The sequence below is a fragment of the Trachemys scripta genome, chromosome 6 (assembly GCF_013100865.1).
Source record: "Trachemys scripta elegans isolate TJP31775 chromosome 6, CAS_Tse_1.0, whole genome shotgun sequence".
Classification (NCBI taxonomy): domain Eukaryota; kingdom Metazoa; phylum Chordata; order Testudines; family Emydidae; genus Trachemys; species Trachemys scripta.
This window is the reverse complement of record NC_048303.1, coordinates 52,926,994-52,939,518: the sequence shown is the minus strand read 5'-3', so window position 1 is coordinate 52,939,518 and position 12,525 is coordinate 52,926,994. Positions and strand designations below refer to the sequence as shown.

Below are 12,525 nucleotides of genomic sequence, written 5' to 3'. Positions count from 1 at the left end.
CTTTCTTGTGATACTTGGAATTTTCACTTGTAGCCAAAGCCAGGAAATATAATGGCCTTCAGAAATGGGGGAATAAGTTAACCAAGGTTTTTCTCACCTTAAAATAAGTTCCATTTCTGTTTGAAATTTTGTTTGAGTTGTGGCTAAGGTCTACCCAAAACAATCCCCTACATTTCTTGACCCACAGAAATTTCATGGACCTCATTGTCTCCAGAGTTGCGGAAACTGCTCCTATCTGTAGTAGCTACAGAATGCTTCATTAGGCATTTTCTGGCCACCTCAGGCTACCTACTTCCCTAGTGTATCACCAGAAATGGCGATGAAGTGCTCAGAGTATCAAGGTATTAACAAGGAGATGCTATCAGTTGGTTTTCCACCAAAAAACTCTTGAGTGTGAAGACAGTCAAACCATGGCCAACAACTCCATTTCAGGAAAAGAGAAGAGATGCGTAGCCTGATGAATAACCAAACCTTCCCAAAAAGAAATGAAGATCAAGGAGAAGGAAAAGGAGGGAGGAGGCTTCTGCCTCCTATACAGTAACCAATCGCACGGACTGCAGGAACCAAATGTGAGGGGTCATGTGGATCTGGAGCAGGATGATGTAGAGGGCAAGTTATTTTATATGAGAGTTCCTCCCCCTGTCAGCTGTGCAGCTGACTTCACAGGAGGCTGTTCTGCTGTTTAGCTCTCTTTGAGCCTTCTGCAGCAAACTGAACTTTCTCCTGGAAAGGCCAACCTGCTGTGAAGAAGCCTTGTCCTTCTGGAATTGGCATGATCCAGAAAGCTAGTTATTCTCTGCTGGGTGAGGCCTACAGGTTATCAAAGACACTGAAAAATAAATATGACAATCATTTATAGGACAGACATTCTGCAAATAGGCTCTAAGCTATCTTCATACTCCCTGTATTCTGGGGCAGTCAGGAGTCTAGCTGGCCTAGAGCAGCCTCACTGCTCTAGTTTATGCTGTTTTTATGGCCCATAGAAAGCAGAAATAGCCAGAGCACAGCACACACTGACCACAACATCCCCTCTGACCTCTTGCAAACGCCCTTGCCAGTATGCTCCTTCCAGTCCCCAACATGCCATCTGCACCGGTGTCTAGGAGAAAGGGGCCAGTGAAGACATTTTATGCCAGATATATGACACCTTCCAATGGAAGTATTCTCCAGGGGCTGTCTCTGAGAGCTCTCCATAGCATGCAGGGGTCAGATCACAACAGAGTACAGGGCTGCCTCCTTTTCTTAGTTAAAAAAAACAGAACACAATAGCATGAGTTAAGGGCAGAATGCCAGACTTAGGTCTGAATCTCCTGCCTCTTGTTAATTTGTAAGATGAAACAAATTATTTACAGGGAGAACATAATGTATGTAGGTGGGTTGTTGCTGTTTTTTAAAATCTATTTATAAAATGCACTACTTACTTGAGAGACTGAAATTGTTGATTACTACACTACATATATTTTGTTAAAACTCTTATTATTTAATAATAAGTTCATTGTATTTCTGATGTTCACTTATCCAGGTAGATTTTAGCAGTCATGAAATTGACAGACAGATCACAGTGTATCATGGATTTATTCCATGCCAAATTTTTTGCTTTAAAAAATTGAATTATTTTTTAATTATATGAAGACAAAAATAATTGGACTGGTGAATAATTTTTTCACTAATTCAAATGAAGAAATCAGCTTTTAAAAAAATATTTTGAAATATATAGACCTTGTCCTGAGACATTAGTGATGTGTAAACTAATTGATTTCAAGTTTCTATTCTAGGCCCAGTTTTAATCTGCTTCTTTATCTTTTGCTAAAGAAAATCTATGCAACCTGAAATTTCATGTATTTATACTTTTATGTCACAGGAGATTTTTTGGTGGGAATTTAAGATTAACTACAGAACCTGTCTGAGTTATGTTTCTGACACAAAACTAGCAGATGTTTGCTTAAAGATTTTTGTTTAAAGCCTAGGATCTTCAAAACTGTTCATACATTTCTCCTCCATATAAAATTAGCATAGAGGCACAGATGTACATTTTTGGAGTCCATAAATCTTAAGGAATTATTTCATGATTTTAGGTTACATTTTGCCCTCAGTTGCTCCCATGTAAACTCAGTGACTTCAGTGGTTGCCCCCTTTCTAAAAACAGACATAATAAACATTATAATGGGTGCAAAGGATAATGTGGATATTTAAATATGGTAGGGAGAGAAAGGGTCTGGTACAGGAGATGGGGTCCTAGTGCTGGGAGAGCAGGGTTGGATGATCTTTGATGTAGGTATTATAAAAGTCTGAGCTTTCATTTTAGGGCCTGATCTAAAACCCACTGAAGTCAATGTAAAGACTCCAACTGATTTGAATGGGCTTTGAATCAGGTTCAAGAGCTCAACAAAAGTCCATGAAGATTTTGTATGGATGGTACGTCAACTCTGCAGCTTTCACAGATGATAATTCATACAATGGCCGCAATTCAGCAAGGTATTAAAACACATGCCCCATTGAAGTTAATGGGACTACACACATGCTTAAAATAAGGAAATTAAGTGTCTTCCTGAATTGGGTCCATAGACAAAAATGTTTTCTAACATTACACCTATAAAAGATCACAACAGGTTTAAAAGCTTTCTTGATCTCTGGTTTGTAAACTCCATTAGTGGAACCACTCCTAGGATAGGAAGCTTCAGAACAAAATATTAGAATCAAATACTATTTCACTGAACAACAAATATTGTTTTTTACATTTTATGATGATTTTAGCAAAGTCTAGGCTCTTTGTCAAAAGAAAACATTTATCTACAAATGTTTTCACATTTCACTGGTTTATTTATAAATACTCTTTGGGGGGAACTTAAGGAAATTCCCAGACCCTCCTCCCCCCAAAAAAAGGTTAGGAAATATTTAAAGGGGGACAGCATCAACTTGGAGATCAGTTTCTGAACATTTTCTGCTATAACAATGTAACATCTAAGATTACTATAAATGAAAGAAGTTAGCAAAAAAAATCCTTTTTTTCAGTTTGTTCACTTTGTTTGTTTAATGGCACTTTGTGTATAGACATTTTCATTGTTTTGCCTGTACAGTCAGTTAGTCTATATCTTCCTTATTGCAAAGACCCTTGAAAACATTAATAAGGGAGCAGTAAAACCCATCTGGGGGCAGGAGAGGACTTTTGAAAGTCTGGAAAATAAGAGATACACCACAAACAACCCTACTACTGCTCCCTCTCTCTATCCCATATACCTTAGAGACACATACTTAATATATCTTTACATACATTTCTAAATGTGAGCTACATACCCCTGCTACAATAACCCATACAAATTACATTCTTACAACACAGGAACCACACACCTATAGTCAAATTCCCCTTCCCAGAATAAGCCATCTACCACATTATATCTCATACACACTAGCTACATCAAACAACTTTACCAACTGTCTTCCCCATTAACAATATAGTTTTCTTTTACAAATTTACATATTTCCCTCAACCACTCATGACTATCTCCCATTCCATTACATGTGCTATATAGAGAACTATACTTATTCTTCCTCCCAATGTGGTCTAAGACATAAACACACACATGCAAATAGATTTCCACTATAAACCTATTTATACTGTGCAAATACTAGCTGTAGCAACCAAGGCCAGAGAGGCAGACAAAAAATGTTAAGTGCTTGACAGGTTTAGCACGGGAGCCATATCTCTGTCACGTGGGTTCATGCACAGCTCAGCTCACTAGGTAGTGGGGTCCGGAGCAGAGTTAAGGTTGCTGAGGGATTTTCAAGACTTTCACAGACGCAACCCTGAGTTAGAATTTCCTGTCATTCGCATCTCGCTCTCTGTTATTTTAAATAACAACAAAGTTGTAATAAAAGTTTGTTAGCCCAAATAATTGACGCAGCTCTACAATCACCAGTGTTGAGGGGGTTTTGAGGCGGGGTGGGAGGTCTCTGGGATTATTTCAGTAGCCAGCGAATTTGCCCACCTGAGTTATAATAAACTCCTGAAACAAGTGACGTCTAATGTAAATGCTGAGAAACTCCCGCAGCAAAAAAGGGGTGTTATCACATTTATTCTTCTGAGTTTGCACCTAGCAAACAATGCAAATATAATTCCACGAAGATTCAAGATATTGCCAAAAAAGCACCCTTATCAGCCTGAATCCACTACCACAGCCAACCAGACCAGTATTCTGTTTTTAAAGCATATGTGTGCTTTAAAACCCCCCAAATCCTGCTCGTTTGCATTGAGCGCTGCAGCTGCTCTGCAAACAGAAAGAGAGATGGATCTCTGCCTTGGGCAGGACTCACCGGCTGCAGCAAACCTCTTTGCACGGTGAGATGTAAGTGGGTATGTGGGATCCATGCTGGTATGTTTTAATAGCGCGTTTTAAAAATGCACTGCTTATTCCCCCGCCCCATCCAACTTTCCATATCATCCCTTGCAGAAATAGCAGGGGACTTAGCTGCACTCCCTTGCCAGCAGCCCCTGCTGAGCCTGCTCCAGCGGAGGCGCTCACGGCGCGTGCAGATGGGGCTGGGGGAAGCGGCAGTAGAGGACCTGGGAGCGCTGATGGCTCCGCTGTGATGACAGCAAGGCAGGCAGCCCCCACGTGTTCCTGCTTCTTCACCCCACCCCACCCCCCAAAGCCCTGTGGGCTCCTGAGTCCAGACAGGCAAACAACGGGCAGTGGCGGGGGGGAGCAAGGGGTGAGGAAGACTGGGCAGTGGAGCCTAGTCTGGCTGAGTGACTGATACGCAGGGCATAAAGCGCACTGTGTGACTCTTGGGCATCCAGACTGTGTCCAGCATGTAAGTGGATTTCTGCTTTATTTTGGGGTTTGGTCCTCCTTAATACGAGTCTCCTCTGCCTCCGCTGGGCTTTTCTAGTCGGAGAGGGGCAGGGGAAGAGGTCATGGTTACTATGCTGTCCCAGAGCAAACAGATTCTGCAGCCCACTCCCACCCCGCCACTGTGAGTGACAAATCCCCCAGCCCCCCATTTCAGTGCGCACACACGAAGCCAAAGCACTCTCCCTCCAGTGCGCGTGCACACACACGGCACCCGTCCCTGCTACAGTGCGCGCACACACGTGGCATTCTCACCTCCTTCCTAAAGCACACATCCGTAAAGCAGGGCTCGCCTCTACAGCGCACGCACGCGTGTCCCCCACATGGTGCACACACCGCATCGCTCCCCTATTGCGCGCGCGAGCACACTCACACATCCCCGGCTCTCCACAAGCTATCCATTACACAGATGATGCTCTTTCACTCAGCTCAAAGGCACACACCGCGTAGGACCCTCCCCCCACCCCCCACTACCCACTTCTTCCACTCCAAACGCGTAGGTCACACTCCTTGTACTCCTCCCGCTTCCATCATGCCTTCCCCGGGCACACCCAACTCAACAGCACTCTCTCCCAACATCCAGAACACATTACCCCCCCCACACACACACACACCCGGGCCATGCACCCGAAATCTGCGTCTCGCTCCTAATATGTGTATATGCACACACACACACACACACACACTATCTTCCATGTTCACAGATGACACTTGCTGCCCTGTCTTCAGTGCACACGCACATTTGTCCCTCTCTTCCCAATCCATGTCCATGAATGACATCCCCCGTTCCCCCGTGCACACACACAACTGTCGCTTCCCTTTCCCCAATGCAAACACAAGACGTACGCCCTAGTGCACACAAACGGCATTTGCCCCTCCCCTCTCTTTCTCCTAAGCACACACTGCACACACACACAGGCTCGTTGCAACTGTGAGTTACAAATCCGAGAGGAGGGAGAGAGCTTGGATCTGAACCCCGATGCCTGGTGTAGTATCAAAAGCCGCTATGGACACATTTTGCTACTAGTACCAACACTAGTTGGCTGTTCTTTTTCTGACACTACACCGGCAGCAGCCTGAAGCCGGAGGAGAGGAGGGGAAATCCGACGGGTACCGCGCGGCTTTTGCTTTACTGTACTTTTGATTGGTCTGTAATCTGCGCAGTGTCAGTGGATTGAGTGGCCATAAAAATCATCTGCTGGGGTTTGGGCTGTTTGGACTCAAAAGCAGCCCTTGGCTGTGGGCTTGTGGATGGTTTGGTAAAGGCTGGCCAGAGTCCCAAGTTCCGGGAGGCTCAGAAATATCCCCTCCTTTCTTCCCCTCTCCTTACTGCCCCTCTTTGGAATCGAACCCACTCGTAGTATGAAGAGTTTAAAGAAAGGGACCCACACTGTAGCTGCAAGGCGAAACCAGGCGTACTGTGCCTGTGAGGGGGTTTTGCAGGACCCATCCTGTGTATATCCCAGTGTTTTGTGAATGACCTCAAGAGACTGGAATATACTAACTTCCTAGTTATGAACAATAATAAGCTTCTCCTAAAACTCAAACACTGTCTTGTGCAGTAATTCTCAAACTATTTCAAATATGCAAATAAAAATGAAACTTTTTTTAAAGTATTAATAGAAAGGCAAGATATTATCAGGAAACTATCAGATAAGAAATGGTCCAAATGATCATTCAAATAGTCTACAGCTATAAACCTGGCCATTTACTCGATTACTTTGCTGGGAGGCACATTACGATTTGTGTGAAGACACCATTTTCACAAGCAACTAGTGTACAGAAGGCCGGACAAACAATACAAGAAGAAAAGTGTTCTGATTACAGGCCGTTTTGCAATCTAAAAGGTAGGCCTTTATGGAACCTTCCTCAGATGGTTGTTGGTGTGTAAAAACCAGTAGTTCTTTAAAAAAGAACATAAATTGATTAATACACTTTGCCATAAAATTACAGCTTTTGACACAATAATGTTAATTGTTACCTCTGTACAGTACACCTCTTCATTAAGCAGTGAAGGAACTGTTTAAAAAAACAGTGAAGACAACCATAAATATTTTATATAATACCTACTCGGAAGATTATTACACTCTCAGATCAATAGTTTTATTACAATTCACAATTTTATTGATATTTCAGCATCCCCAAAGTAGGATTCAGATGGATTTTACTGCAGCTGTTTAATACATAAAGGTATTTGATCATACATAGTTAAAAGTGATATGATGGTGAGATGTAAGTTCCGAACAATAAAGACTCCGTTTTTTTCAGAAGCTGTTTCTTTCATACATCTCTTTAAATGAATTTGCCTCACTACCACAGACCTACATTTTAATAATATGCTACTTTTGTGCTTTTAAATATCTAAGGTGCCGAATAAGAATTGTAAACTGTGAAGTAACTACTATGGAACAGATTAAGTAAAGCATTGGAGGCGGATGATTTTGACAATAAAGAGGGTGTATGTGGTGAGTGTTTAATATTTATTGCATTTAATATTATTAAGTAGTTTTTATAATTTCAAATTTTAGGCTCAAATTCTGCTGTATTGTGTACTTACAGATATACCATTGACAAAGGCTTTCTGTAATCATTGCGTGCTGTGCATTACACCATTTTAGTAATGGCATACCATTTTATTTAAAGTTCATGTCTCAGCCATGCCTTGTGAATATCTTTTATAATTAATTCATTTGACAAGAAATTATATACATTCCAGTTCTTTCCTATGGTTTATAAAATATTTAAATTCTGCTCCTGGAATCCATTTCCTATTATCTTTGAGATTTTTCGAATGTATACATTATGTTCAATTATAAAGACATATGGATTGAAGGAATATTCTGAATGACTGTAGAACAAATACAGTACTGCTGAATAATCTTGTGGGGTAGATTAATCTATAGCCTTGATTCCTCTCAGGGTGGGTTGCTGTGGCAACCGCCCCAGCTCACTTTAAAATAATTTTTTAAAGCTCACTTCAAGAGCTACACCCAGCATGGGCCAAGTTAAAAAGCAGACAGACATAGGAAGAAGTGCTTTAGTACACCGCTGTTATAAGATAGAGAGGTGGTTTTAAGAGCAATGGGTGGAGTGGGGTGGGGCAGAACTCTGCACAGAAAATAGAAACTAAACCACCCCAGGGTTAGAATGCAAAGTAAGTGGATCATTTTGTCCTAATCTCAGTTATCTTCTGTTGAAATGTCACTTAATGATGTAAATTGGTAGCCTAATTTCTTTTAAGAAAATTTTTGTCACCAGGTACAGAAGATTAAAAATGGACTTTAATAAGACCCTTTATGGGGTTGCTCGCTAAGATAACCATGAGATAATCACACTCTAAGGAAAAGAGACACTTTGCTATATCTCATTCTGATAAGGCTTTGGGGATCTGAGTTTCTAATGATCCCACCTCATATTATGCGTTATTGTTTAATTCAGATATGTCAGGTGATGCATTGGAAAAAGGTGCAACATTGTTCATAGTACAGGTTGCCAACAGGCCTATGAATGACCAATTTATAACAGGAACCATAGCTCAGATTAGACCATTTTGGAAGAAATCCAAATGGGATTCTCCCCCAAAATATTTGCTATTTATGATGCATGTTTTTAAAACTTGGTACAGATAACAAAGTAAAGATTTTTCGTTGTTTAAAATTATTCCAGATTCTAAAATTAACCCTACCAGGTATCATAGAATCATAGAATCATAGAATATCAGGGTTGGAAGGGACCTCAAGAGGTCATCTAGTCCAACCCCCTGCTCAAAGCAGGACCAATTCCCAAGTAGAAAGATTCTACACATATTTCAAAAGATATTGTGTATTTGTGTACTAATATATGCTTTATTGAATCCTGGAATTGATGAGGAAGCATGCCCTCTACTGTAGATCTGTCCATCTGTCTGTTTTTCCACTTAATGTTTGAACTCTGTTTTAAGATGGAGGTGTCCTCTACATTGCTTTGATGAATTGTGCTCTGACAAAAACCTGGCACAGTTTACAGATACTCTAATATATGAAGGTCACAACTATTTAAAGATTAGGCCCTCAGAGCCTAAAAATGTGGAAGGCATAGTAGACATATTAAGCAGCTGTACATATTACTTTGTTGTGGTAATTGCTATCTGATTTCTTGATGTTGAATTGAAGTACCATCCAAGCTTTATCCTGCCAACTAAAGGGTCTACTTGAGCCACTAGACAAAAGCCTGAAAGATGCATTTAGCTTGCGCAAAATGCAACAGATTACAGCCATTTTCATCTACAGCACAAAGGTGTGAGCCTGGAAACTAGATGTCCCATTGGAGCATAATGCTCCATTTTTTTAAAAACTAAGAAAATATTAATGTTATTGCTGTTGGAAAGACTGGTGCCATATTGATAGCTGGGAAAATGAAACTAGCTACAGAATAGGCACAGCAAGGATAGGATCAGTGCAAACTTTCCCATATTTCTTTACCAGAGTGCCTCACTCCAAACCTGGTGAGACCACTAGGGCTGAAAGGGTAGTTCAGACTTCATGTTCTCCCAGATTTTGGTCCCTCTGCTGAGACTACTCACGTGTGTGCGAACTACTGTCATTTATTATATGTCTGTACGGTGTCTACCTGGCTGAGGCCTCTAGAGGCTACTGCAATATAAATGTTTATATTTATTTATTATTAATTATGATTATTGTTGTTGTTGTGTTTTACGGGATGTGATCCGTGGATATCTGTCCAGTAAGAATTGTCCGCCCATTATTATCAAATCGGATCATAATGCAGTAGATGGTTATGGGACTTGTAGTCAGTTAAGGCACCACCTAAGTATCAAAACTGAGAACAGTCTTGGGCAATATTTTATAACTCCATCAGTTTCATTCAGATCTGGCCATGCTTTGAGCATTCCTGCTTTAGAATATACAGTAAAGTAAATAGACATTTATTAATTACCTAAACTGAAATTTTAGAAGTCAGTCAATGGCCCAATGGGATATTTACATGCAAAAAAAATTGCAGGGTTAGGCCCTTGAAATAAAAATAAAGTAAACCAAAATAAGTCTTACTGTTGTTTTATTCACTGCTTTGTTGTTATTATATATATTCTTCAGATTTCCTTCAGGTCTGTTATGGCTTATACCTTTATAAAGTATCCTCTTGCTTTCAAAGCATTATAGAAGTTGGCTATCTACATAAAAGTTAAAACAAGAATCTGCAAAGTAGTTTTACTCACAAAGTTTTACATATGCTTAATTTTGACTTTTATTTGTGTACAGAAGAGTCCTTTCTGGTGGTAAAGGTAAATGAGCATATTAAGAAGGTTCTGTCATATTATATAGTGTGTTGGAAATACTACATTTCAGTGGAAAAGTCTGCAGAAAGACCATCTCATGCAGCAGGGTCTGATTTGGACTTGTGCAATGAGGCAAACAGTACTTTATCTAACCAGCAACCCTGTTTGCTGAGGGAGTCTGTTTATTTGCATTCCCTCAAACGTTAGCATCACGATTGTTTCTCTCCTAGCCCCGTGCCTGCTTCCTGTGCAGCTGAAGCAGCCCAGGGTAAGTGAAGTCACCAGCAATTGGATACGGAAGTCTAATGCGTTTGGGAAGTTGGGTTGGTTTACAGACTGAAGGCTCCGAAGAAAGAGGCCAATAAAGGTGCAAGGAGACGGGGTAGGAAATGTCATGCGGGCTAAAAATACACACGCCTGCTGCATAGATATGTTTGGATATGTTTCGAAACTGATTAAAAAGTTGTTGGCCTGACAGCCTCCAGTTGCTTGGATGATGATGATAGGATCTTCTCTGCCGCTTGCACAGACTTTGCGTTTCAGCGCCCCTTTCAGTTTATTCTCCTTTAATAATTGCCGGCATCCTCTATTTCAATTGGGTACCTGTCTCCGCTCTCTTGTACATAGACATTGGAATGTATTGATGCCCAGATATTTTCCTGTTGACCACATATGGGAACGATCACGGGCGTATTAGGATAGGAGCATTTATTTTTAAACCCCTTTCCCCCGTAACTCCTCGCATTCAAGCAGCGATTGTTTTGTGTAAGTGTTGCCACTGGAGGACATTGGGCGCCCTTTATTAGCAGCAATTCCAGTGTGCGCAGCATTTGCCGTGGCTGTTTCTGAGCTGGCCCAGAGTGTCTCTCTCCCAGATCCTGCAGTGGTCTTGTGTCCTATTGCTGCTGAACCTCACCAGAAGGGGGGGAAGATGCACCAGCTCGCCGTATTTTCTTAATTTTGTATAATAAAGGATTGTCATTAGGTTTGCGTGTGGCATATGCTATTACCCCCACCGCAAAACTAAAATTAGCAAAATGTCAGGAATGGAGAGATTGATTCACCCAAGATGCAATTATCATTTAAAAAGTGCTTGATTGAGGTGCTGATGTTCGGTGATTTATTCTGCATACCATATACATAATTAAAGTAGTGTAGTGGAGTAATTTATCAATCTAGTTTAGACTAGAGGGGCAAGGAAAGGCGCTGCTGCCGCTGCTGCTGTTCTATGTTTGTTTTATTAAAACGCTTTCGGGATCTGATCCCGCCCCCTTTTTGCAAGAGTGAAACTGATTATTTCTCCAGCTCGGGAGGAGAGAGTCATTCGTTTGGGATTGTGGGAGAGAGAGAGAGAGAGAGAGAGAGAGAGAAGTAGAGAGAGAGACAGAGAGAAGGGAGGAAGGGAGAGAAGCAGAAAAGGACACCTCATCAAGCGTGTAGTTTTGAATCCCTTCCTTGCCTCTTCCTTCCCCCCTCCGCGATGTTACAAAGGCTGTGAGCTGCTCTCTTTTTCCCATTCGCCTTCTGTCACTTTCTTCCTGGACGCTTTCAGGACGAGTCCGGTTACTTTTAATCCAGCCAGCAGCACAGCCACTTTCTCCTCCTCCACGCTGTGCACTCACACACACACACACACACACACACACACAGATACACACACACACATCAGACATCTTCTGGCTGCTATTGGATTGACTTTGAGGCTTGTGTGTGGTTCAAGGAGGCTGCATGTTGAACCAGGTGGTGAACACTTAAAAGGCTGGAAGAAGTAAAGGGTTTTTTTGTTTTTTTATTTTTTTTCCTAAGAAAGGAAAATATCTCAAGGACTAGTCTGCTCATCTAAATGTTTGTAATGTAAGTACATATGAAATTCAGAATGGAAATAAAATAGAGTGGGGATTGTATATGAGCCCCATATACATATCCTATTGCATTTTTAAGAATGTTATCCGTCTATGTATGTGTACTGGGATTGAGGTTAGTTGTATACTTTTTAAATATATGAATCCACTAGCAATTGCCTTAAAGTAACTTTTTAGTCAAGCAACTTAGTTAAATCACCAGCTATTCAAATTACTCATCCCCATCAGTCTCTTAAGTGTTTAAAGTTTCATGAAGTTAGTTCACATCATTAGTGTGCTTGATATCATAAAGTGTGTGCAGTTTGTTTGGTTTTAATATTTCACCAAATGCTATGACCTTGTAGTACTTGCCCCCTGATTTATCAAACAGTTCACTGAAGAAACAGTCTGGCAGGGGAGCAAAACACTCTTAAACGTCATTTGCCACTGCTCTTTTCAGTTCTTGCATTTAGTTTTAGATAAAGCATGCCTGTAAGTGTATACCTTTTTGCATCTCCTTTTTTCACACTTAAGTTTGAGATGCAGAGGCATCTTGCAT

The 12,525-nt window shown here is 41.1% G+C and overlaps 1 protein-coding gene and 1 long non-coding RNA gene across 18 annotated transcripts in view; one reads left to right on the top strand and one right to left on the bottom strand.

Moving 5' to 3' along the window:
- LOC117878795 overlaps positions 1-5,395 on the bottom strand; it is a 43,854-nt gene extending 38,459 nt beyond the window's left edge. For 4 of the 7 annotated variants that reach the window (XR_004646087.1, XR_004646088.1, XR_004646094.1 and 1 more), the window contains exon 1: positions 5,106-5,279. This is a non-coding gene — a long non-coding RNA (uncharacterized LOC117878795). Of the gene's footprint in view, positions 1-4,311; positions 4,545-5,105; positions 5,291-5,328 lie in introns of those variants that run through there. The other 3 variants (XR_004646092.1, XR_004646089.1, XR_004646091.1) reach the window with 3 other exon arrangements.
- The window catches only part of MEF2C (myocyte enhancer factor 2C), a 144,962-nt gene continuing 136,991 nt past the window's right edge, over positions 4,555-12,525 (top strand). For 3 of the 11 annotated variants that reach the window (XM_034773266.1, XM_034773279.1, XM_034773265.1), the window contains exon 1: positions 11,450-11,979. The gene's annotated coding sequence lies outside the window, so the exon portion shown is untranslated. Of the gene's footprint in view, positions 4,813-7,216; positions 7,316-11,444; positions 11,980-12,525 lie in introns of those variants that run through there. The other 8 variants (XM_034773270.1, XM_034773267.1, XM_034773280.1 and 5 more) reach the window with 5 other exon arrangements.